Below are 27,267 nucleotides of genomic sequence, written 5' to 3'. Positions count from 1 at the left end.
AGCATGACAGCTGGAATGGATCCCAGCTGTGATTGTATATTAGATGTTTACAAAGAGGAGCACTTTTATTAAAGGAGTCTATCTTTTACTTGTTGTGTGAGACACTTTGAAATTTCGGACTAGGACATAAGCCATATGGTAGATCTTACTGTGCAGTGTTTTCTTGACCACTTTATCTGCCTGTAGGAAATGGAATACTGAAATAGTTAAAATACTTATTTTAATCTTATAATTTGACAATGACCATTTATTCAGGGGTCTGAAGCATGCCACACCAAGCATCACCATGGCTTATGTGCAGTGGCTTATGTAGGCATTACTTAAATGGTACAATCCACTGCACTAATGTAATATGTACTTGACTAGCAGGGCATGTTATGCTGATGTTTAAATGATGCACATTGTTAGGATCCTTTGATAAGTGGTCTGTCTATGAATTTCACTGTGTCTTGAATGAAGTCTGAAAGGTCAAAACAAGCTGCTCTTGTGCTGCTTTTCTCTTCATTAAGGTGTGCTGGGAAGAATTGGAGTATAATGATGTGCAATTTCCTCTGGCAGTGCTTTCTTTTTTGGGGGGAAATTAATGCAACTGTAAGAAGTTAGTTTTCCACAGACTACCAATTCTTTTAACAAGGGATGCCACAGCGATTGCCTGCATTCATGGCAGTGGCTTCAGTTTCATAGGTTTTTTCCTCACTGACTGTAAAGTACTTCCCCTCTGTTTTGTTCCTGTCTCTGTACTGCCTGCTGCTTTCCTCCTCAAATGTGATTTGTCTGGTGTAAAATCAGTGCATTTATTTTTCATTTCCCCCACTGCTTGATCAGGGAGGGCATGTTCGCCTGCATCGGAGATGAGCTGATCAGCTCTGGACAGATGGCAGGTCTGTCTCAGCCCCCTGAGCAGCTGCCTCTGCTGACAAAGATACTCTGTCTCCTCATCTGAGAGAACAGGAGAGGGCTGGGGAAACCATTGAATATTTCATCCAACACGGAGTGATTTTACAACTTACAGTGATTAAATTAAATCGATTCCCCTCATATATATCTTATTCATTGCTCGACTACATCCTTTTTTTTGGAGAGGAGTGGCAGCATAAGCTGTAGTCTGGCTCTCTTGCCCTCACCCACAAGCACTGTCCCCCTCTGCACCCCTTCCTGTCCCCCTCTGCACCCCTTCCTCTCTCCCACTCTGAGCCTTTGGTTCAGATTTCTCTTTTTGGTAGGGGAGATGTCATATAATTTTGAGTAATATGACAATATATCCTGGCTGCTGGGTGTTTAGCCATTGCCTAAGTTGGGTGAGAAATCAGAGTAGCGTATTTTATTTTCTGGGTTGCTTTTTCCCTTCCTGTAGCCCCCAGAGATGTAGGAAGCACTCCTAAGGTGTGGTGGAGTCCTGAATAAAAATGCTCTGACACTTGTTCACTACTGTCTTGTCAATGTAGATAAAGTTTCAGCTGATCAAAACACCCCTGCAGGCAAGAGCAAGACAGCTTTTCTCTTCAGCCTGCTGTGGAAAAGGCTTTAATAGAGCGGGAGTCAGTAAATTAACACTGGCTATTACCATAATGAGGGGTTTTGTTTAGCACTTTGCTAATTTTGTAGTCATTTAGTGTGGACTTTGGGAGGATGATGAAGTCTTCCACATGGCTTGTCACTGGGTTACCATTAACTGTGAGCAGAATGTAACTACAGAGACATAGGAAATTGGGTTTAGCAGTGTTGTTCGCCTCCAGTGTTCCTGGTGTTGACTTTATGGATGTGAAAGGTCACATGTTATCAGATCAGTCAGCTGTTAAACTTGACTCTATGGCAATCAATCAGCCAGTGCCGACTGCCTAGAAGTCTCCTCTTGGTCTCCAAGTTGGGGATGGCTGAGGTTGTTCAGCATGAGAAGTATGACTGGGTCTCTTGCAGCAATGTTTTTACAGTGTTCAGGTGTCTTTGTTTTCGTGCCTATCAGCTGTGCAGGAATGAATGTGATATTGTCTTATGTTGAGCAAACGGGCTGTGCTTGGGGCCAATAGGAGGCCTGGATGCTGGCTTAGGTCATAGCCTCTCTTCGTGCACTGGCTGCAATAAGAAATGGTACCACCCCTGCTTAGTGCCACAGGTGGAGGGAGAATAAAAGAAAAGAAAACAAGGATTGTGCGTTCTCTCTTTCCTTGAGATGGGAGAAGATTGTCTCTCACTTTCTTGGAGTGTTGAAGACCACCATGTCCTCATCTGAGATGAGCTGAAGGGTTTGGCAGCTTGGTGAGGAATATGATATGAGGGGGAGGACAACCAGAGAAAGGAGAGCATTGGGAAAATCACACTTGAAAAGTCACAAGGAGAAGAGTTGGGACTATCGGATGCCAAAGTCTGAGAAACGTCAAGGGAATATATGCTGGAAAGGTTGGACTGAGGAGACATAAGATATGAGACACATGAGAGACATAAGAAGAAAAGGCAGTGGTTGGCTGGAGAGACTAATAGGGAAAGCTGACTCATTTAAGCCAAGATATTAGTCCCCCTCCACTCCCCTGGCAAATCATTCCTCATTTTCATGAAAATGTGAGAGAACAGTTTAGCTTGTCCTATAATATCTAATAGCAGCCACACTTCAATATAAATCATTATACTTTTTGGACAGCTGAAAGTCCAGCTTCTGTATACTAATGAGAGGAAACTGAAGATAGTCAGGTACCTTTGCTGCAGTCCTGCATGTCTAAAAGGAACCTAAGTTCTGTTTCCCTCAGGATGGTAGGAACTGAACATAGGAGATGGCTTCTTTGATGACAGCTTTGTTACCTTGCCAGCCATCGTTCGGCCCCAAAACCCTCTGTCTATCAGCTTTTTCTCAGGGTTGTGTTACTATAGCTGCTGTGGCTGTGTCTAGTGAATCCACTCTTGCTCCCTTTATTCACCAACCCTCTGGTCTTTTGGTGTCTCTTTTACAGACACACAAGTCTTTGAAAATAATACCCAATGAACCACCTCCACCCGTGGAGTGAGCTGGAAGTAAAAAGTTCATGTGTGCAGAGATTCAGCAAAACCTCTTCCGTTCTGTTCAATAAAGCATGAGATCTTGTGATCTGGGCTCATTTCTTAGTTCTCTTTCAGGCTTATTGTGTGGCATCAGACACGATGCTCCATCTGGCTTTCTCGCTTTCTGCACTTCTGAAAGCCATAAGGGATGAGGTGGCATAAGTTCATAAAGTCTGAAGAGTGCTTTGAGAAGTCAGAATGGAAACTACTCCAGAATGAGAAAGCTGCTACATATATGAGATTAGGTTTTGGCCATGTGAACATAAAGATCATTGGGGGGGGGGGGGGGGGGGAAGAGACCCAAACAACCAAACCATAGAAGCCCTTTCCATAGCAAACAAATTACCTTGGGGGAGTGGAATGAGCATGACCTTGAAATGAGCATATGATTCCATGAAAATTGTGCTGAAAAGAGCAATCAATAAACCAGCTGGTTTATTGTAAGAAATAAGTGGAAATATGCGCTAGAAGGAGAATAGAGGAATTCATGATGCAGTCCTGATGAGCCTTGTCTCTTATAAAAGATGCAAGTTTGTGAGAGTTGTTACTGTGAGTAAATTAAAGAAGATTTCTGATATTGAACAAATATGTCAAATGCCCTTTTCTCATAAGTTTTGCTGATGGATCAGTTTTATGCTATCTTCTTTCCTCCTTAGACACATACTAGTCTTGTTTCCTGACTGTTTATATAATCAATTTTCTCAATTTTTTTCATGAATTAAAAAGGAGTTGCTTTGAGCGTTGCTATGAAAAGTACAAAAAAATCGATCTTCCCCCCCCCCCCCCCCCCCCATATTTTCCATCTCAGAGCTGTTGTGTAACTTTGCAGAAGAGTAAAAGAAGAAAGTGGAGAGAGAACTTCCTCTGGAATTTCTCATTGTGGTACTTTTCAGAGTAGGCCCTGTAATTAGGGCAGAATACGTTCCATGTTATGCTGGAGAATTGGAAGAAAACATCAATTCTGTTTCTCTTCCTACTGCTTAATCCTGTGCCTGATCAGGAGCTGCATCTATTGCAATTTACAGCAGCCCCAGGATATCCTATATATTGTGGATTGGGTTTATGGATTTATTGGGCAGTCAATGCAGGGATCATTTGAGTGCAAGCAGAGATCTGGTCAAGTTTCCCTTTTCTCCTTCTGCACATCTTACCTTTGATGCTGAAAGTAGAATATCAAAGAGTAAGCGCTCATCTAGCTCTGGGGTATCAGAGCACATCCTTCATATGGAAGAAATTTCTAGATTAATATTGTGTGATGTTGTCCTATGCTTATGCTAATATTGCATTTTAAAGGATGGTCCTGAGAGCTGCTGGTACCTCATTTTTTAGGAAAAGACAAACACTTTATATTGCTGCAAACCTGTGTGCATCAAAATGGTAAAGTATGCATAAAATCAATCTTCTTTGACCAGAATAATGATATTAGGTAATTTTCACATATTGTTACTTTATACCTGTAATGCATTTGAAACCTTTATGATATGTTTGGAAATAAGACAGAAAATCATATTAGCCTCTTGAAGCTTTTAAATGCACACAACTCAGTTTTATTCTGGTTGAGTGGGTTAACTAATATGAGCGGAAAATGATACAAGAAACTAAATCTTTCTTTTACTAAATCCTGCCTGAATTTGCAATCTGGCTACTCTAAGGCAATTTGAAGGAATGCTTCTCCTTGTTCATGTGCTATGGCATGGAGGAAAAATGTCTGTTCTTTTTAGCACATAATCAAGATTGCAACCTCGCTGCACTTTAATGAAGACATGATACATGCCTTTCGGTCCCTCAACATTTAAGTCATCAAGCCTTCCTCTTGCTGGTAGTGTGGTTCCCTTTGATTCCCATCTAACTATGAGGAATGCCTTCTGATGCCTAGAAATAGCTAGTGGTGACCTTCCACTGACAGGCAGTGGAAGCTGGACGATTTGTCATATGCATCTTTGACTATCTTTTTTTCATAGCACTTAGCTCCTACTAGAAAAGTAAAGAAAACTTTGTCAAGACATTCATTAAATTGAGGCAGGAAGTTCCAGAAATCTCATGAGGAAAATCAATTTTTGCAAGAATTCCAGCCCTAAAAGTTTTAGGTAATTTCAGTGCTTAAGAACTTTTTTTTTTAAATACAGTTACTGATTTTAAGTACAGGGAAAATGGGACCAAAACTGAACGCAATATTGCAGGTGCGACCTCACCAGTGCCAAGAAGAGGGTATAATAATTTCCTTCTATCTTCAGGCCAAACTGCTAACGTAGCCTCTACGAGGCTCTCCTTATTGTATGATGAGAGCATACTTTTGGTTCATATTTGGCTTGGTGGGCACTATAAATCCCAGGTCCTTCTCAGCAGAGCAGATTTCTGCGAAGTTTATGGGATATAAATGTGTTTGGTACTATTGCTATCCTCAGGGTAAAGCTAACAAACCCCCCCCCCCCCCCCCCAACTTAGGTTAGCTGGGACATACTTTAGCCATCCCTTTGTCAGAATCATCCTTGTATCAGGGATTTGCTTTGTGGTAGTTCACTTTATTCATCACCAGTTCTGTAGAAATACTAAGCTTTTTAGGTGAAGGCTATGCTTATGATATCTTAATCAAATGATGCCTCAGTACCATTAAAAAAAATCCTAGCACTGCTGCAACCTAAGATAGTGATGATGTTATGAAGTTTCCCTGAAGCCACTGACAAGACACCCTTGAGTTAATGGTAGGGTTGCACACACTGGCCACCTGCTGTCAGTCTTTCAAGTAATAAACAGGTCGTTCAATTTATATTCCTGTGCACTGTGGCTTCTGTGCCGAGACTGCTCAGGAGGAGGGTTAGCCCTGATGCTGTCGGGGTTGTGTGGTGTGTGGTTTGTTTGTTTGTGTGGTGTGTGTGTGTGTGTTTGTGTGTGTGTGTGTTGTTTTTTTTTTTTTTTTTTTTTTTTTTGCTGTTATTTGGGAACAAGTGCTTTATGGAGAGTTGGACCTTTAGCTCTTATGGGCTGCCAGTAGCCATCCTTGTCCATGTAATCTCAAGTGCAAATAACCCTGACTCTTCTTTCCAATTTGGTTGTTTGACTAGTCCTAGCAGGTTACTGGGAATTATTAGGTTGATGTGACTGGTCCCTGGAGAACCCTTCCTCTTGATAGAGGTTTCCTGCTTGCGCAGAATATTCTCCATCATGTTAAATGTTGGATGAAAAGAAAGTAATGGCTACGGTGAGGTAATACTGTCTCTTTCTGGCTCTGATAAGACATGAGGAGGACCCTGACATGCCAGTAACTTTTTTTTTTTCTTAGAGGACTTGATGAGCTCAGAGGAAAACAGGAAGATATCTGATAGTCCCCTGGGATAACTTCCTTAATCCACACAAAACGAATTTGATGTGGATGGAGAATTTTCCCCCCTACCCCTGAATCTATTTCATCTTGAGCAGCTAAAAAAAAAAAAGTTTGAAAGCTATATTAATAACTTGGATCTAGATTCTGTAAAGCTCCCTTGATGAAACAAAAACCTCTTGCACTCTGTAGTTCACTGTTTGAAATATGTTTCTGGCTGAAAACAACAACAACATAAAAACCTTGCTAAGAATAGGAAGTTGCTACAGGAATGAAACTCCCTTTCTGGCTAACAGGGCTATGTTTTCCTATGCAAATGTAGCAAAGCCCAGAAATTAGCAATGACTGCTAAATTAACACACTTGAAGAGCTTGGCTGGTTCTAATAGGCAATCAAATGGTCTTGTTACATTGTAATGGTGCCAAGCTAATTGAAGTGATTACTGTTGCTCATGAGCAGCCCTTTTGAAGTAGAAGTCTTTTAAATTATCCATAGACGTTAAATGTCAGACACTATTGTGTAATTATACTTTGTAAATGCTGAATGTCATAAGGCATCACAGGTAATTGAGGTTTACAGAGAAGAGCTTTATCTAAACCTAATTGGGCATCAACTCTTTGTCACTTTTTCTAAACCTAATTGGGCATCAAATTTTTGTGCCAGAGGACACTCTAGCACCTCATGGCAGTCCTCCCCCCATTGCCGTCAGCAGGGAAATGCATATCACAGCAGGTCTGACCCACTGAGCCCAGTACCTCTGGCAGTCCCACCTGCGTGTCCATCTCTGCGAGAAACACGGACCTTTGCAGGGACCCAGCCCTCTTCCTTGCGTTGGGCGAGGACAGTGGTAGCTGATGGTGATCTTGCAGGTCGCCTGCATCCTGGGCTCATTGCACCACTACTGCTGCAGTGGTCAATGGAAAGCTTTGGAGAGTGTTTTGATAGAAGGATTTGGGTTGGGTGTGTGTGTGTGTGTGTGGGGAGGGGGCTTGCTTTCTTTTTCTTTTTTTTTCTTTTGACATGCAACATGTTTTTTGATTATTTCCAAGGACTGGCATGCAGAGGAAAGGTTATGATTCACAGCATAGAAATCAGTCTTCTGCCTGAACCTCTGGCTTTTATTTCTGTCATTTTTACTAATAGGCAGCTGTTCTGCTCCATGACACTTTCTTTCAGGTAGAGAGTTGCCCACAAAAGTCTCCGACTAGGAATATTTATATGTATTTATATGCCGTGATTGATCCTGTTGGTATCTGATTCTTCTGTTGGTCTCCTTCACTCTTTTTTTCTTTTTTAACCAAAAAATGGCTAGTTATGCAGTTTTTACCATTAGTCCTTGGTGCTGTATCTCCCAAAGCTTTCTATTTTGCAGATTTAATTCCATAACCTTATTTATATAGAGTCTGATTCAAAGTTTATTGAGGTCATTGTGTGCTTTACCTCTGACTTCAATGCATTTTTGATTTGGAAGTCTATTAAATCAATCTGTTAAAGTCAATGTTTCTCTTGTCACCAGATGCAAAAGTCCAGAAACTGTTTAGTACTGCAGCTCTTGTATGATTTTTGTGTCACTCTCTGTATTGCATGATTTCATCAGGTAGTAGTGAGTGTTGAAAATACTCATTACAGGTAATGACCTTACATCTGCTTTTTTTTAGTTGGTTCTAATACTATGTCATGACGGGGGGGGGGGGGAATTGTGGATTTATGAGGAAAAAACTCGCTGTGTGTGTGTACAATTCAGGGAAAAGGGCACAGATCTTTCTGAGACAAATTTTGATCTGAGAATCTCAATCCATTTGCAAAGGAATAGTTCTCACTAGTTGCTCTAAATACTGGCACTGTTTTGGTTTACTATTGTTTGTTTGGAAGACTTGAAATCCTTATCAGATAGAGGATAAAATAGAAACTATTTGCCCATTTGGGAAGAAGGTATTTATGGTGTAACTCTTTTGCTTTAGCAGCTTAGACCCTTTTTAATATTATCTCCCTGTTTTCCCAGTCTGAGCACAGCATGAAATGCAACTCATTTTCAGATAGAAAGAGGAAAAGAAAGAATGTTAATCTGACCAGTTCAGAAATGAAGCACAGGCAATTCTTTTGTTTATACTGCATCAGATATTTGAGATGTATAGGTAGACTTATAAAATCCTGACTGGTATGGGAATAGGTCCCTAAGTTGTAAAAGGCTTGTGTGGTTTTTTCTCTTTTTTTTTCTTTTTTTTTTTTTTTTTTTCTCTCCCCTCTCCTATGGTGATATAATTATTTCCCTTTAGCTTTACCATACATTTGAGAAAGATAAAGAATACCAATTTCATTTCTGGATAAATGCACTGAATTAAATTGTTCCATAGAATGTGGCCAAAATGGAAAATAATAAAGGAAACACTGTAAAGTGTAGCAAGTGCATATCCAATTATATTTGAGATCCATCACTTTGATGTTTGATTTAGTCATATCATCTAGGTGTTTGATAGCCTCAGACTTCCTCTCTCTCATAAGAAATCATATATGTGTCCTTTCCTGGGATGTGCTGAAGATTGTTGTCAAAAAGGCATTTCATTCTCAGTTTTCTGCAGGAGCCCCAACATGACTGCTAAAATATCAGGAAATGAAATTAAACCTGATGGCTATGCTAGCCTCAAAGGGCAGAGAAACTGATTTCACTCAAGACAGAATACGCTAATCCACAACGTTAGCAACTTGCTAAGGCTGTCCAAGTTGGTGCTTGTTTTTGTCAGGAGTGGGAAGAAGGAAAGATGTGAAGCTGGTGGGTAGGACAGGTTTGAGCACAAGGAAATCAATGCTAACCAAAGAGATAAGCAGTGATCTACACACTGCAAAGATTTGAAAATAAATGGTGGGGGGAGAAGAGGAAGAAAGGAAGAATACACATATTGGTTAAATGGATCATTGGGATTTATCTTTCTTCAAAGATTTTTTTCATTTAACACAAAGTTAGAAATTATATGATAATGTGTTCCTTGAGGGGGCAAATCTGGAAAATGTCAGATTTTTTTTTTTTTTAACAAATTCACCTTGTCTGTGTTTACTGTGGGAAAACAAGCATGAAAGAGAGATTTTAGTGAACAGGCTTGTTAAAGAAATAAAAATATTTTCCCAAACAAGGCTGAATATTTTCAAATGTCAATTTTGAACAGATAGTCCTCCACCTCCAACAGACTTGATAATAGCAGGAGTGTCACTTGATATATATCCAATATGGCAATATGTGTTCTGCTGTTGGTCTGGAGAGGCCTGGTCCCTCCCAGCAATGCTGCACCTACCTGGAATAGATGTGAAGGACATTAAAGCATGTACATAATTATGATAGATGTCATGTACCATAGTCTTATCGAACTCTTGTTTTGAATATTTCTTTCTCAATTCTCTCTCTCTCTCTCTCTCTCTCTCTCTCTCTTTCTCTTTCTCTTTCTCTTTTTTTAATCTTTATTTTTAGCATTTTGCACTTTCTTCCCGAGTGCCACATGTTTCTTGCTTCAGTCTGGTCTCTGCCATCTGACTTATTCTGTCTCCTTATTCACTGCTGGAACATGTACCTGTAATGTCCACATATATTTTCAAATGTCCAATGCTAGATATTTGAATGGGTTTGACAGGATGGTTCACACATGCTTTGATATTAGCTTGGGCAATTCTTTGCTAATTTACATTGAGGAGGCCAATCTGTATTCCTATTACACATTAAAAAAAAAAAATTGTGGCCATGAAAGTTGATAAAAAAGACATAGAAACAGTTATATTCCATTTATTTTGAAGTTATATTTTTGCCTCCTGATCCCCCCTCTGTTGCCTCCTCTTTATCCGGCCCTACTCTCCTTTCCTGCTCTGCAGTGTTCATTTCTTCTTTGAATGGCCTGAATGGACCCCACGCATTCTTTGCTTAATTTTAAGATAAAATTCAAAGAAGTCATCCCTGCTCTGTTCCTGCCTCACTCAGGTAATGAAGTGGCAGGTAGGAGGAAAGGAAAAGGGGTTTAAAATACAGTCACCTCTTGTGTACTGGATTGTGACCATGAAAGTGAATAACCATACTGGAGCAGAGTGGAACACACAGGTATTGTGGTGTGGTGGTCTGTGCATATTGTCCCTCTTCCCCCCCCCCCCCCCCGCCACTGAGCATTTCTGCAGAGGCAACCTGGGATTGTCCTGTGCATGCCTTCCCCCCCCCCCATCCCCCCTTTATCATTTGCTGTTTTATTTGCATTCAATTATTTGCTTTTATTTTATTTACTATTTTATAATGGAATTTTTTTAGCCAGATGAATATTTCATAAATGAATTATGTTTAAATGTTCAAAAATGTTTGGTTTGTTCTTTTGGTAAACAATTTTATCAGCACAATAACACCGTCCAGAGCATGTGTTTGGTGGACAGTACACACATACCTAAGCTCTGTTATTACAGATGCTCCTGGCCATTTTCACAGGGCAAACTACAGTTCCCTGGGTCAGGCCAACCTCTTCCAGAGCAGTCATAGAGGCTTTGTGTGATACAGCCTGACACTGACCTTGCAGCATTCCTTTGGCAACAGCATCAGTTTACTTGCCTGGAAAATGAATACTACAAGCATTGTTTTTGTCACTTTTAACCGTTTCACCAACGGTGGCTGCTTCTTGTCCTCTCCCCTTTGCAAAGCACCCTTGACACCTGTGAGATGAAGCAATGCACTGGCCCATCTTTTGGTTCTCAAGCTGCTTTTACGGATGTGTTTGCTTTTGGCAGAAGGTGCCTGGGCAGTTTGAGGCTCTGGGAGGCAAGGGATGGTGCTGTACCCTAGCAGTGAGTCTGGCTTTGTTTAGGCTATGTTGTAGTCCAGCCATGTATCTAATTCTCTAGTCATAGAAAATGAACAGCACTCTTGGATCTCACTGGAGACCTGCTGTTGCCTGGTGTAAAAGAGCTGCCTCCTCTCCTGGAGATTGTGCGCTGGCTGCGTGTCATATCAGACTATAACTCGAATTGGGAACCAGATGACTTTAGTTCATAATAAAGTATGATCTGTTGCTAGGAACTGTTGTCTTCTGAGTGAACCGGTGGTGAATATCCAGGTGGAAATGATGGAGTTTGTCATCTTTCATGCAGAGGAGAGACTCCTAGATATCCAGTTCCAGTACTGGCTGCTGTTTCCAACAGCTAACTCCTAATTGCTTGCTCAGTCTGATACCTGATGCATGAAAGGTATATATTCAGCCAAACTCTCCTATATAGGATTAAATGGATCAGATTTCATTAGTAACCGTAAAGTTGAGTCTAGAATGAAATCAGCATTTCCTGAATGTGGGTACAGTCACAGCATTCTCAGTCACAAGCACCCTTAGCGAGTAAACATTTTGAATGGTTAATCGATACCTACAGTTACCATTTGGTTGCTACTTTAAAAAAAATACAGAATTTGGTAGAAAGCTGGGTATTTAATTTGACTTAATATCATAAACAAAGACAGGAAGAGAACAGATGGTTTACATCCATGCTTGACATCCAACCTAGCTGGGATCAGTTTCTTGTTGAAATGAAAAGAAGTTGAGATATAAGCAGGGTAAACCATTGCCATCTGGGTCAATTCTTGTGGTAACTATAAAGCAGCCACTCCGTACATCCTTGGTTTATCCTTCCTGTTTCCTCACTTATTAAATATTTATTGTCAACAACGGGCAGTTCTGTTTGCACACATTGCAATTGGATAATGAGATAGATAGGTTTACTTCTGTTATTGATGGTGAGTGCTGATGGCATGAATAATTTCCTGTTTTTATAAATGGGAATTTAATTATTGATGCTTCATTTAGGTAGTGATAAAGGTATTAGTGATGTATTGCCATGGCTGTAGGTTGGTAGTAGTAGCCAAGATGATGCTTGCAGGTGAAGGGCTAATTCTACCCTACAGCTGCAGTGCAAATCAGAAATTAGTTCCTCTAAATACAATTTACAGTTTTACAGTTTAAACCTCAAAGTTAAACTTTTGCTGCCCCAAACATATTAAATAATGGGGACATTAATCTTTCTGCTCAAAGAACATGCCTATCTACCTGCCAAAATTAGGTCCATGGGTTTTTGCTTGCATTCAAAGGACACCTAACATCTTCAGATAGCCTACGTGAATTTTCCAGAGTGACTAATTTTGGGCTTTAAGGAGAAAGCTTGAGTGTCACACTTGTAACGTGGTGATTTGAGTTTCTGCAGTTCAGGCTCTGGGATTTTTTTCATCCAAAAACACTTCACATTTTGAAAGTGTAAGCTACACAGAAACGAGTGGCATTTCCATGACTTATCTTTCAAAAGAGGACATGTTTGAGATAAGAAACAACTGAGATTCACTTCTAGCATTCCAACATATGACATTAGTGTCCCTTGCCAAATGTAAAAGGTTGAAGTGAAACCTTCTCTGACCCATTTGCATTTCTTCACTCACTGCTTGCTCTGCTCTTCTCACTCCTGTTTTTCAATTCTTCAGTAGACTTGAATTCCCTCTTGCTTTCCCTAATCCCAGTCATCCCATCAGTGCATGAAGCATAGCAGTGCCTCCTCTGGCTGTGTCATGAGCCAAATTCTTAGGGAGACAGCAGGTTAGCGTGCTAGAAAAAGGACAAAATGACTATTTCCCTCCTCAAATCAGAGTTAATAAATCTCTCAAATGTCATGCTGCTCTTAAGTCTCCTTCCCTTCCCCACTGTTTTTTGAGCCATGGGGTGATGGGGAGGAGACATTGCTAAAAGCTATGCACAGTATTTCTAATGATCAAGTACAGACTAGATCAATAATGTAAAAAAGAAAAAAAAATAAGGGAAAGAAGATCTCCAACTAATTATTTTTCTACAAAATACTTTGACAACAGCAGCAGCCCCCAAAGGGCAGCATGTAACAACAGAGCCTAATTAGAATGATTTCAGTGTAATCATTAACTAGCATCTAACACCTACAAGAGTATTTCTGTTTAAACTAAAACATGACCTGCATGGTGGAGAGGCCTTGTAAACTGTCTACAAAATAAAAAATGTGACAGTAAAGGTCAGAGCCGTGCTCATTTGAATTTCAAGCAGGAAGCCGACTCCGCAGTCGGCGTGTACAGGAAGAGTGGTGGCTCTTTTCCTATGCTCTCCTTGCCAACAGTAGCAGTTGGAGAAATCCTCCAGGACTAATTACTGGGGCTGCAAAACAAGTATTATTCTTTTGTCTGTCTGTCTGTCTGTCTGTCTGTCTGTCTGTCTGTCTGTCTGTCTGTCTGTCTGTCTCTCTCTCTCTCTCTCTCTCTCTCTGACCTGGTGAAATGCAAGAGTCCTAATTATCTTGTGTCAAAGATGGGATTTTGTTTTTCATTGTCATGTGAGTGAAGGTCACGAGTGAAGAAAGCAAAGTGGCACCTTGCATCTCTCTCCAGCCACCTGCCGACAGCTTCCTCAGCGTTTCTCCTGATCATGTCACTGTGCCAGAAAAGCAGGGGAGGGAGGGAGGGCTTGCTAATAAACTCTCCTCCCAGAACGAGTGATGCTAACACATTCCGTTCCACTGGGCCGTGTAAAAGCAGCTATCAAATCAGGGAGATTTGGCTTGATTTGCAAACCTCTGGTGAAATTTCATAAGGCAAAATTGTTTAAAAAAAAAAAAAAAAAAACGGGGAAAAAGAAGTGTGAAAACATTTTTAAGGAAAGCATTTAAAAAGTCAGAGACAGACATCATAATAAAAAAAAAAAGTTGGCAGGAAGGGTGTTATTTATTCATTTTGAAACATTGCAAAGAGCTCTGTTAGCAGCCTTCATCTGCTCTTAAAAAAAAATCCAGGAAAGCAAGTGCATTGAATTCATTTCCTATTTCCTTTTGTGACTTTTTAAGTGCTATATACACATAGAGAGCTTTTTACACTTTGGGGAATTGACAAAGCTATAGCATTTAATACATAAGTCTTGCTTACTGAATCAGTCTTTTTTCTTACCACTCTCCTGATTTCATAAGTTTTCTTTGCATAGGTCTTTATTTTCCCCTTTCCTCTTTGCATTTTTTTGTTCCCCTTCTTCTCTGCCCTGTTTTTATTTCCTTACATTCTTTTTTCTCTATTTCTGTCTCTCATTGCTCTTATTCTTGTTCTTTTGAACTTTGGAGTAGATCCAGTGCTTGTTAAGTGATATGACAGCCCAGAAAGAATACTTGGTGCGGCCAGAGAATCAGAAAAAGCAGTATCAGGTCATGTACGAGAAATTCCTTTCCTTTCTTTCATTATTGTAATTCAATGCCATCAGAGTACTTCTGGCTTGACTTCAAGGAGCAGATGACAAATTGTATATATATCAATTATACCTTTATTTGTATCTCAGCTAGATAGTCACAGGAAGATAGACTCTCTGTAAATTGGCACGGAGAATGTATGAGCTCTCATACTGCTGTGGTCTGAAACCTCTCTGGCATCAAATGCTGTCCAGGGGTGGGTGGTTGTTTGGTAATACAAAATGTCAGGTGCGCTAAGGACAAAGCAGGAGCAGGAGGCAGGCCTTCAACGTTCATTACTCGGTTTAATCTCCTAGTCTTCTCCTTCCTGGGGAACTTCTTCCTCTGAATATCATCTTAGGACGCTTCACACCATGTCCACAAGAGGTGTAAGTAGTCCAGTGTCTCTTGAAGTCAATGAAACTCTGCTGATTTCCACAGTCGAAGGTCTTATGCTCCTAGTATACAAATTAAACAAAATTCCTAAATAACTTAAGGTGCGGTGACACAGTGTAAGGCTGTTCTTATCCTCCGCTGCTGCTGCTTTGTGGCTGGCTGCGAGATCCTTAATGATATATTAGAGTTTTGGGTGTAATATCTGCTTGTGATGGATCACAGAGGAGCATGAAAACTCATAAGGAAAAATTAAGTTGTATTTCAAAAGAGTCTCTTTGTGTGTTTGCTTGTAGCTCCATTATGATGTTTCAGCCACTGCAAGTCTTATTGCCTAGAGAAAGCATTGTTAGTGACATTTTGGTAATTTATTTTACTCAAAATATATTATTTCCACAAATAATTCATATTCTAAGCTTACTGCTAACTTTTTCTTGTTTCTTTCTTAACATTTTCTGTTTCCACTTGTACTGGAGTACTTCATGGTACTATGGAGGTATGACTGAGGGGAAGGGAGAGGTATTGGTTATAATGACTTTAAAACTGGAGTAACCTCATGTAAGCCTATGAAATGGCACCAAATTTTAGTACTGTCATGTGATTAGAATCTGTCCTGTCATCACTATTATCTGTTTTTGTCAGAGATGATGACTTTTATGTAGCTGTATGTGGCTGACCTTCAGTTACCCTCTTTGGAGTCCCTGTACCATGTCTTCAGCCTCCTGCTTGGATGTCTACCTCCCTTTATCACCACAAATCTTCCTGCAAATATAGTCTTCAGATCTTGGAAGGAAATGTGCATTTTTTCTAAAACTTAGCTGCTTATGAAGCATGGCAAATAACTAACAGAATGCTTTTAGGAGCAGAATTTCTGAAAAAGATTAATCATTTCATAGGAATGTTGTCTTTGCTGTTTGTTCCAGAAGTTTTGCACAATTACTTGTCATTTTAAATTAGTAAGGTACTTGCATATTGCTTGTGATATCTTGATGATTGGCATTTGGAGTTTCAAGAATTTATTTTAATAATTTTAATTTTATGGAACTTTTAGAAATGCAGACTCTAAAATAAATAGAAACATATGCCTGAGAACTTCATTTTGCCTACCAAGAATGTCAGGTTTTACATCCCTAATGTTTGATTTGGCTGTACTGTTGTGATTGAACAGCCATTTTAGAGTTTCTGAACGGAGATGGGAGTTTGTGATAAAGTTAATAGGAACCTCTCTGAGTATCATTCCTCAGTAAAGCTTTTCTACAGCTTTACTACGAATAGAAAGAGCCACTGAAATCCTGCTTTACTTATTCACCACAGGCACATATATATCCTTTGGGTAGACCAGTCATTTGAGTATTCTAAGGAGGATTTTCACTGCTTTACACAATTTTTGTTGTTGTTGTTGTTTTCCCTTTAGGTAAAAATGCTATGGCGTGCAGGAGAAGGAAAGTATATAAGTCAGTATAAAATCTCCATAAAACCTGCTATTTAATATAAAGTCATGTCTTCAAAAAAACAACAAAAAAATTCTCCTGCAGAATTTTGCAGAAAGGTCATCAGATCTGACAGAGATGCAGTTAGTAGGACTTAACTGGGTCTCTGCTCAGTGATTGTGGATTGGGATTCTGACATAATCCTGTGGAAAGAAGCTATTTGGTTTTATATTGCTTTTCCTTGGAAGGCCAGACTTGCATGCCTTAGATATATCTGCTGCGTGATAGTTGGAAGAGGTCTGTGGGGCTAGAGTTTTCTTATGTCCCTTTCCACTGATAAGACTTCATTTCCCCCTTGAGCTTGTATGAGTCCATTAAACAATGGATGATGCATAGTAATGTGAAACGATTACAGGCGACTGATTAATTTTATTAGAGCTAGTGGAATTAGATCAGTGTGAAAATCATGAAGGGAATACAGCTTAGGGGATGGGGCAGGGAACAACACTCAGCAGGAGCATGGTCTGCCTTCCCGGTCTACAGAGCACCATTTTATCCGGGTGGAAAAGGTCTAGAGTGCCCTAACTGCGACAAAGTTAAGTCTCTAGATACTTGTTTTGTCCCCAGGATGAACACAGTCTGTTTTTCCCACATGCAAGGCACTGACTCGACCCACTAGGTACAGACAGTGTCTATCTGAGGCAACTTGCTGGGTGCAGCCACGGCTGTGGAAGTTGCAGATGTGCACCTTGGTGCTGGGCAGCAGCGCTCCACCTTGCAGAACTGGCCGCAAGCTGCAGGAATGCAGTGTAATACTTGAAAATTTAGTGGTTGAAGTCAAGATTTTGTTGCTTTAATGTGAAGAACTGTGCTGTAAATTTGAATATGGGGCTGCTGTGTCACCAACACTGAGATATGAATTGAATAACCTAGCTTTGGGCAATGACAGCTTTGGCCTGTGCTGCCATAAGAAACCTGAGATATAAGATACTGTACCAGGGAGATCACTTTCAGCATTAGAGAAAAAATATATGCCTAATTAAGTGTGCTACATTTCTGCAAGAAATGAACCACCTATAGTTTGTTAATAAAAAAGAAGTTTGAAAAACACTGCTACCACACTGCTTTTAATAACATTTTCTAGATTTTTAGGCATTTTTCTATTTCATTTAAATCATTGCTTCACTTAAAAATATAGCATAGCAATAAAGGCAGCAGCTTCTGTCATTAGTCATATCAAAACATAGACCTGAGAAACTACCTGACCTATTCTTTCTTTTCCTCCTTGTCTCACATTCCTCACTCCTCTGGTATTAACAGATTCTCACTGTAAAAGAAATTGATTCTTCACTCCAAAGCAGGTTGTTATAAAAAAGGTTTTAAATCATTTGGTCTTCCCATTTCTGAAATATAGACTTCACTTCAATCTTCTCTGCATTACCAGCAATAAAAAGCCCATAATTTGTGAAAAATGAGCTTTTTCTTCAATATGTCCTCTGATAAGTAGCATTTCTACTCCTTGCTCACTTGTCCCACACCTGTTAACCTGACAAACTAATACTCAGTACATCAGGAAGGAACTGTATTATCTCTGTGGTGTAACCATAGAAAGGTTAAAAAGCATAGTAGAGGCTGGCCTCTCAGTTACTAATACCTTCCCTTTTGTTAAGCTCATTCTAATATTTTATCATTCACTGCACGGGCAGGTGCAGTCTCATGTTAGTGTGTCAGAGCGTATGCAGTTGTCTTTGACACATCATCCTGAAAGACAGTCAAGTTGGATAGGCAGATGAAAAAGGATTCCTCTTTTACTGACAGTGGTGGAAATCTGGTGAAAGTGGAAGGATAATTTGACCAAGACTCCGTTCCCAGAAATACAGCAGCTCCAGAGCTGTCTGAGGTAGAACAAGTGCACTTCTACAAGAGTAGGCCTGGAGCCTGCTCACAAACCAAACTGCTGTGAATTTACAATAATAGAAATAACATTTAGAAGGAAATAACTATAGATTTATCGATAGATAAATATAGATATATATGCCTGTGTGTGTTTACCACCCCTACTAGATGATCTCAGATTTTTGTGTTAGAACCATGGCCAGCTCCCGTAGTCCTTGTATAAAGCCATAAGGATGAGGATCTACTGCAAACTGGGGCTCTTTTGCTACTTTTTGCGTGCGTTTGTTTGTTTGTTGCGTGTGTGGTTTTTTTTTTTTACCTTCCCAATGCTTGTCACAAGAATGGGCAAAATACCTTCAAAAATAAATTAAGTAGCCTATCTGAAAAAATATTAATTCTATTCAGCCAGATCTAATTTTGTAACTTGAACCTATTTGAATTGAAACAAGAAGCTTGAAAAACAGGCAAAAAGAATTATGTATAGCATAGCTATTTGAAAAACCTGTTACAAAAAGACACAATAGGCTTTGCCAGGTGTTCTTGAATTAGAGACATGGAATTATCTTAGATGTGAAATCATTAGAAAAAAATGTTGATTTGTTCTTGGTGAAGTTGATTTCATTCCACAAAGGAATGCCACATACCTCTATAGGCACAGAAACTGGCTGGTCGATGATCGTTTCAGTATAGCTCATTTAAATATGGAAAGGAGGCATTTTGATATGCTTGCAAAGTTCATATTTGCTTGATGGGGAAAGATAGGAAGCGCTCAAAAGTGACCACAGCAAACAGGATAAAGGTGCAGTTTGGAGCTGGAGGTGGAACTCATGAATGACTTACTGGAAAGGGCCTCAGTCAAGACCTGCACACTACAAAGCTGCCGTTAAGATCTGCTTTCTTCATTGCACAAAGTGAAATGAAAAGCAGTCACTATGGTCTGTTCATCAAAGCACTGATCTGGCTTGTTAAAATGATGAGGCCATGGGGATTGCCCTTTACCATTGCTGATGTTTGTGTTATTTATACTATTTATACCATTTTCTTCTTTCCTCTAAATAGTATTTTCTGTATTGCAGCTGACTAATTAAGGGATATCTACATAATGTGTATCTAGCAAATTTACTGGGAATATATCTTCAAGTACAGGATGCCCTTTCTGGTATTAAATGGATGCAAAGGGGACAACTTTGTGCTATAGATTTTTCATAGAAAATCTTTCTTTTTCAATAATATTATGACCCATGTTTAGGCTTTTCTGAGCAAGTTCTTCTGCATTTACAAGTTCTAGACCTCACCTATTCTGAACTTTTCTTAGTTGTTTTGAAGCATGTTTTGTTTTAATTTGCTTTCTGCTTGACTGAGATTGCTGTGCTCTGCTGCTTTTTGTATATTTTAGTATATCTTAAGGTTTGCATATGAATGACCTGCCAGTTGATAATTGGTTGATAATACGATGCAAGGGTAGCCTTTTAATGGAACAGCACAGAACTGGGTGTTGAAACCTATTTCTTGTGTACGGAAAACTGTTTTATGGCACTTATTTGTAAACAACATAGTACTATGTTGGCCAAAATATCTCTGGTCATATGTAGTATGAAATACTGTTATGTTCATATGTTATGAAATAATTGCCAAATAGCAAATTGAGTCTGCGTAAAGACAGAAAATCTTTGGGAAGTGCATTGAAGAAACATAGCAGCAATATCTGTATAAATGATAAATCTGACATTCAGAAGACTACCAGATGTCTGGGTTTCCCTAGACATGTATTTTTCTTTCTGCCTGGTAATTCTATCCTGGGGGATTTTGAGGATGTTCTATAGTTTTCTAGGATTTGAGTCATTACACCTAGGCAGCTATATGTCTGGAAAGTCTGGATATTTCCACATAGCCTGCACAGTAAACTGAATGTGCATCAAAATCATGATTTACTATGTATGTTGGTACCATTTCCCTCCTGCTCTTCTTCGTGAAGAAAAAGACACTTTTCAGGCTCTCCTCTTCTTGATTTGTCTGTTCGCTCCTCCATTTCCTCTTCATTTCCCCAGCACTGCAGCTTTTACCATCCTTTAATGTAATAGGTATTGCTTCAAAACACTTTGTGACTTTGCTCTTGTCAGCATCTAGTATCGCCTTACCCCTACGCCCGGTTTCACTCTTTACCTTTATCCCATTGTTCTAACAAAAGCTAGCAGAAAGTCCTATTTTCACCTTTTTTGTCACCAGTAGTCTCTCTTGAGAGCTATTGCTCACTTAATAAGGTAGATCACTGGGAGCAGGGAATGTTTCTCTTTCTGTGTTTTTGCAGAGCACTAGGTACACTTTAAATAATGTAATTTAATAACAATAAACACCATGACTACCACTGCCATCCATACATTAAATAGCATAATACAAAGCTACTGGCAGGTTTCTGCTGTAAACTGCACTGGAAGATGCTGCTGGGTTTCAAATGGTGGTGATCCCTCTTTGCAGCATCTTCCTGAAGTAGCTGCACAATTGGATTGTTCTCTGGACTTTTTCCAATATCTCATGTGCTGTTGAAAATGTGTTATGTAGTTAATAGTTACAGGAAAGGAAATCCTGAATTAGAAGATTAACAAAGGGATGAAACAGAGAATCTGAAGAAAAAGTGTCCTTTAAAGTGCTGGCAATGTCAGCACTATTGCTGGAAACAACTAATTCCATATGGAAACTCGCTTATTTGATAGCTGATCCACATGGTCTACAGAAGTACCCTAGCTCAGGTGAAGAACTATTCCTGCGTATGGCAGAGGAGTTGCAAAAAAACAACAACAAAAAAAAACAACAACAAAAAAAAACAACAACAAAAAAAAACAACAACAAAAAAAAACAACAACAAAAAAAACAACAACAAAAAAAAACAACAACAAAAAAAAACAACAACAAAAAAAAACAACAACAAAAAAAAACAACAACAAAAAAAAACACCGCACCCGCAGCTTGAGTTTCACAATTCAGGTCAAAAAATGTAGATGATGTATAAAATTATTTTCTGTTATAGATACTTTGCTCTGCAATAAACACATCGACAACTGGAGCTGTTACTACCTAAATATGATATGCTCTCTGTTTTGAAGTTGACACAGTTGGTCTGCTGGCATTCCTGGAAATCTCTTCAAAATCAAAAAGATTAACCTTTTTTCCTGGATGTTTACGTAAAAGTGGATCTTGACCTTTTCTTAAGGCAGCTGTCTCACTGTATTTTTTTCTTTAACCATATAGCAGGTGTACATACAAAACAGCAACAAAAACACAGTGGAAAATCATTCATTTAGCATGTCCATGTCTTAGATTAGTTCATTTCTCGCCATTTGCCTTTTTTATTGTTTTTATCAACAATATTTATACAATGGTACTAAAATAACAGGAAATTTTTGGCTTGTTTTTTTAACCTGCTACCAAGACTAGAAAAAACTGATGTGTTTTAGGATTCTTCAAATAATAATTTTTAATTCCACTTTTTCTTTTGAACCTTAAAAAAAAAAATTCAAAAAAATAGTGGATGCCATTCCACGTTGTTCTTAAAAACCTCACTGTCACAGTTGCTTGGTCTGCAGAGGACAGGAAACCTGGAGAACCTGCACTTCCACATGTTCTGAGCAGAATGGGAGACAGGTTTTCATCATATGTGGATGTCAACACCACTAAAACAGGGCTTCCTTCAACAACAATTACTTGGAATATCTGGAAATTCCTATTAAGAGAGATGGCAGTCTCCAATATGCTTTGATATACACCAAGGAAACAGTGCTTATTTGGTAGAAACAGAGTTCAACCGAACACAGAGGATTATTTTTAGTAAATATACCACCAACTATATAGGGAGAAACTAGCAGTGAGGCTTAAAAAAAAATTAATTTTCACATTCTGGCTCCAAACTAAATCTGGTTTCAAAACTGAAACTAGGGCTATGTATCCCCCTGTACTTATAAATAAAATATTTATTGTTTGAGAGTACCAGTCTTCTGCTCTATATATTTCCTTCTTCTTCCCCTTTTTTTTCATCCTTGCTGACAAGCATTGCAATAAACTTCAAATGACAAGATGGCTTATTTGCTTTTTGATTTAAACACCTTTAAGACAGATTTTTTTTAAAGCAAATAGATGTGCTGATTAATATACCCAACGTATCTCTGCATTTGTAGCACCGTTTTTTGTTCTGTCTGAATTTATGAACCACCTTTCTTTCTTAAAATGAATATTAGAGGAAAAACTGTTTATTTTTTGCTTTTTTTTAACTGCAGTCTCAGTTGGCACTACCTGTCAAAAATTAAATATTACACTAAACATTATTTCTTCTTTTGTTTTAAAGGTGACCTGCTATTTGTGTGGTTTTTTTTTTCCTTTCTAATGAACTAATTGATGACTGCTAAATTTTCTGATCTGAGAGGAAATAGGAGCATTCATAACAGAGGCATGCTGAGTTTGTCTTGCCTGTCTTAATCATCCTGGAGGCTTTATTGGTGTAAAGTATGTGCTTTGGGACTATCCCATGTTGAACAGGTGTAGCGCACTTGGATTAAACAGGACTGTTTTGAAAATCAGAGTTTGTGTTTATTTTGGTTCTAAAGAAGGGTTTGATCAAGGCTGCTCCCTCTTCTCTCGTATTTTCTCAGCTTATTACGCTGACCATATTGTCTTATTGCAAATTTGGCTGTAATATCAAACATATGGTGCCAAATTTTTTTTGCTGAGTGCTACTGAGCTGCTGCCTTGTTCTTCTAATCCTAGAAGTCATAGATAGGGCAGATGTTTATCTTCCTGATGGTGCAAGATTGTTCCAGCATCATACCATGAACTTTATTTAATCTTGTTTTGAATGACTGGGCCCAGACTAACTGGATCTCAGTGAAAGGAAATTATTCCTGCCATTCAGTCCCAGTTTTCCTTGACTCATTTCTCTTTTCCTTGTACCACCTTAAACTGCTCTTTTCCCTTGTTTATCTATGCCTCTGTTCAAATGACAGCAGTGACAATCCACACAAAATTGCCCCTGCTTTTGCTTGTCTGCCTGTTACTCCCATCAGTAAGAAAAACTGGATTTCACATGTTTCTCAGATGTCCAGTTGTGGTGTGTCTATTATCAAGGGGCTCCTCTCTCTCAGACCAGTATAAATCAGATGTTGATGCTGGTGATGCCACAGTCTGAATAAATCTAATACTTTTAGCATCCTTTCTGAATTCTTGACCAGGCTTTTAGCTAAAAATATGTCAGCATAAACTCCACAGAAATCAATAGTCACCTATATCACCATGGATTTGGGCCCAAGGTATTATGTGATTTAAAGCATGTTATTTTTTTCTGCAAAAAACAATTTTATGTGTTATCGATTTCTGAGTTATATTGCTGTTTGGGTTCCTCTTGCTTTTTGTACTCCGTTTCCGGAACGATGTTCAAGGACATCATGGGCCCCCCAGATCTGGAGGGCAAGCCATAGCTTATAACATACTTGTGCCAGTAGCAGCATCTGCTGTTTGCTATTTTCTTTGGACTCAGCTTTGAGCCTGCAGAAATTTACACATGGTGATCTCTTTGGATGTGGGCTTCTGCAAATATCCCCTCCTGGGCTTTGAATGGGGGACCTTTTAAATGTGTGCTTATGTTCTACTAAGTGATAGTTTTCGTTGGAAATCTGCGTCTCCTCCACTCAGCCAGGGTTTAACTCTGACATGGTCCCAGTTCAGTTTTCCTAGCTTTTGAGTCTTATGTCAGTGGAGCTCCACTGACTTCAGCAGAGGCCTTGCTGGTCTCAGACAGCGAGAGGGGACACGCACATCTTTTTTAATTTATTTATATATAAGCGAGCAAACGTTGGGCCTGCTGGCCTGTGTGAATAATATGGAATCAGTGAAACCGTGCTGATTTACGGCAGTCTTAGGCATAAGGCTGTTGGGGACCGAAACAGGATGGCACTGTGTAAGACAGCAGAGAATCTCTAAGGCAGAAAGTGATGATGTGGTAACTATGATCTGTGGCCAGAACGTGTGCACGTGAGTTGCCAGTGATCACGGTGGGCCTTCCTGCCTACGTACCAGCAGTCATGGTGGGCCTTCCTGCCTACGTGCCAGCAGCTACGGTGGGCCTGTCCTGCTGGCCGGCCTGCCTGCCTGCCAGGGATCAGGAGATGTCTTCCTACCTATCACAAGATGCCACAATGCTCAGGAGATACTCGGAAGGAGGAGTGGCTGGGCTTGGTTGCTATATAACCGGCCATTGTGTTTTTCAATAAAGGATCTTTGTGCTACCCTACCGCAGGTCTGTGTCATCATATGCCACATAAGGCCAAGCCTAAGGATAAGAAGTGAAAAATCTGTGGCACCGAGGCACAGATTTTTAAGGAGCCCACAAATCATCTGCTGTGATCTGTGTAACAGGCTGTAAGACTTCACCAGGTTATCATACTGTTGAGCCCAGCAACCTCTATTTGTTCAGAGGTAACGATTCTCAGTTTAAGGAACTTTGTCTCCTTCAAGAAACGGAGTCTAAAGTCAAGTAAATGAAGTAAAGGGAAAAACTAGAACAGAAGCTAAGTATATAGGGAATGATGAGAGCAAAGAACTGATCTTGTGCTATAGTTTATACCTCCTTGCTGATTTTCACCAGTGCAGATGTCCATGCAGGGACCAGAGGTCATGGAAAATTGGCTTGAGCTATTCAAAAGAAACAGCAAAAATGCATGTGCATGTGGACGTGCTAAGCATAAACTTCTTCATCCCATCACTCCGTAGGATAAATGGTATGAATTCCCTGCATATCTCACTTCATTAATTAGATATGTTTCTCACATCAGGGTTTCTGTTACTTTGCCTTCACCCTCTTCTTATTTTCATGCTTCCTCATGCTGGATTACATTTCAGACTGATAACAGACTTCTATCAAACCATATTATAGCAATCAGTAGCAGACTGTCTCCTGGCTGGGTTTACCTGTGTATCTTTTACAAAAGCAACTGGGAAATGGGTGAAAACAGTTTGGAAATGAAAAAAGGCAAGACATAAATATAAGAGGAGTATGCTGCTGCAGGCAGTCCCCCAGCTGGGGAGGATTGAGGCGGGGAGAAAGTGTAAAGGTTTCCTGTCTTTGATTCATACCTTATGAGAGGTTTCTCTAATGGTTTCTCTTTTGTGTTGCCAAAGCAATGCTCATTTATCAGTCTGTGGTTTAATACAAATGCATCAGGATGAAAATTGAAGGAGGATGAAGGTTAAATGACAGGCACATCCTGACTTAGAAACTACAGGGTTGATGAATGTCTACGAAAGCTGACAGAAAGGAAATCTGTTTTCAATAGACCCTGAAAATAACAAAAATGAAGTGAGCACGTTTTAGTTTAATGGTACATTTAACTAATTCTGAATTACTGTAGAACTCTTTTGGAAGTGTTTCTCATAGCAGCATTAATACCAAATGAATTCATTGTGATCAGTGTTATTGCAGTGAATAATAGCAAATGAATTAATATAATTATGGAGAAATAAAAGTGCTAGCAAAATAATTTATATGAGTAATTCTTAGTACAAAACTCCTATTTGCTCTCTCTTGTATTACGGTCTTTCTCCTGCTCCCATGGTTGAGGCAGAGTTAGTAATTCTGGTGATTCACGTGTGAGGTGCAGTACCGTAATCCCCAGGGGCTGCTACTTGTGGCTGCCTCTCTATGCATACATCTCTAGATTTCCAAGGTGGTATCAAAGATATCCTGGTAAACGTTGGGGGACTGATTGACTATCAGTGATTTCACTTCATTTTCCTGGACAAGAAAGAGACTGTAAAACTCATCAAGGGTTGAACTGGAATATGTGTGTAATGGTTGCAGCCCAACAGTCCTTTTTTCTGTCCCAGCGCTCCACTTGTTTACACTGATGTAAGTCTGGAGTAACTTCTCTGAGGTCAGTGGAATTACATCAATGTACAATAAGGGTAAATGAGAGGATAAATTTGTTGCGACTTTTCCAATCAGATTTCCTCCAATCTAATGTGAATGAATCAGATAAAGAGGATTCCTGCCTATCTGATATTTGTAAATTTATAGGAAGAGTAGAGCAGGAGGCTTTTAGACATTGATAGAGTGTCTTCATTTGATAAAGCAAGGAAAGGACTTTGACCTGAATGAATTAAAAGAAAATTAAAAGGCAATAAGTTTAGCTAAGCTTTGCCTTAACCATAAGTGTGGCTATTTAAATTTAGCAGAGAGGTCACCAGCCAGCAATGTTACACATATTTATTTCCCTTGGTGTTTGAGTCAGTTTCTTGGTTTTACAATGAAATGTTGAGTTTTTTTCTTTTTTTGTGAGTGCCATGGGAAACATCAAGGGAATTTGCTCTTTCTCTGGGTCTCTCCAAATAGACATCCTTTCAGGAGCAGGCTTTTCACCTAGGAACTGGATGTTAGTGCTGGGGTGAAGTCCCTGGGGGGGGGGGGGAAGGGAATTCCTGAATTTGTGGACACTTCTGTGTTCCAGTATGGAAGGTAAAACAAACCAGTAATATTTTCTTATTCCATCTTGGTGATATCCCGTCTGTAATGAGACGGACCTGTGGTGGCCGAGCGGGTGCTGCTGTGCATCCAAGGTGGCTTCTGCAGCTTTCTCAGGCAGCTCCGCGGCAGCTGCTGGGGGCACGCTCTGCCACAGCGCCTACCGCAAGGAGCTTGTGTTTTGCTATCGTATTGATATACTTCATATCTGCATGTTGCAGGAGGGCTCTCCTGGGTCCCACATTTCCCCAAATGCCAAGGAAATGTTTTTTAAACTCCTGTTCACCTATAATCAGGAAGCGTACGCGATGTTTTTTTAAAGTTGAAGCAGGAGTCAGGTTGGGCTTCAAAGCCTGGCTTGAGAGTTTGGAGGGGGCTTTAAGTTTGCTGCAACTACTTATCTGTTGCTACTTTTTTCCTCAGCCTTGCTTAATCAGAAGGAAAAATGGGCCATAAGTCAGAGCAGAGAGGCTTTTGAT

The sequence above is a fragment of the Dromaius novaehollandiae genome, chromosome W (genome assembly GCF_036370855.1).
Source record: "Dromaius novaehollandiae isolate bDroNov1 chromosome W, bDroNov1.hap1, whole genome shotgun sequence".
Classification (NCBI taxonomy): Eukaryota; Metazoa; Chordata; class Aves; order Casuariiformes; family Dromaiidae; genus Dromaius; species Dromaius novaehollandiae.
The sequence above is the reverse complement of the archived record's forward strand: the minus strand, read 5'-3'. Positions refer to the sequence as shown.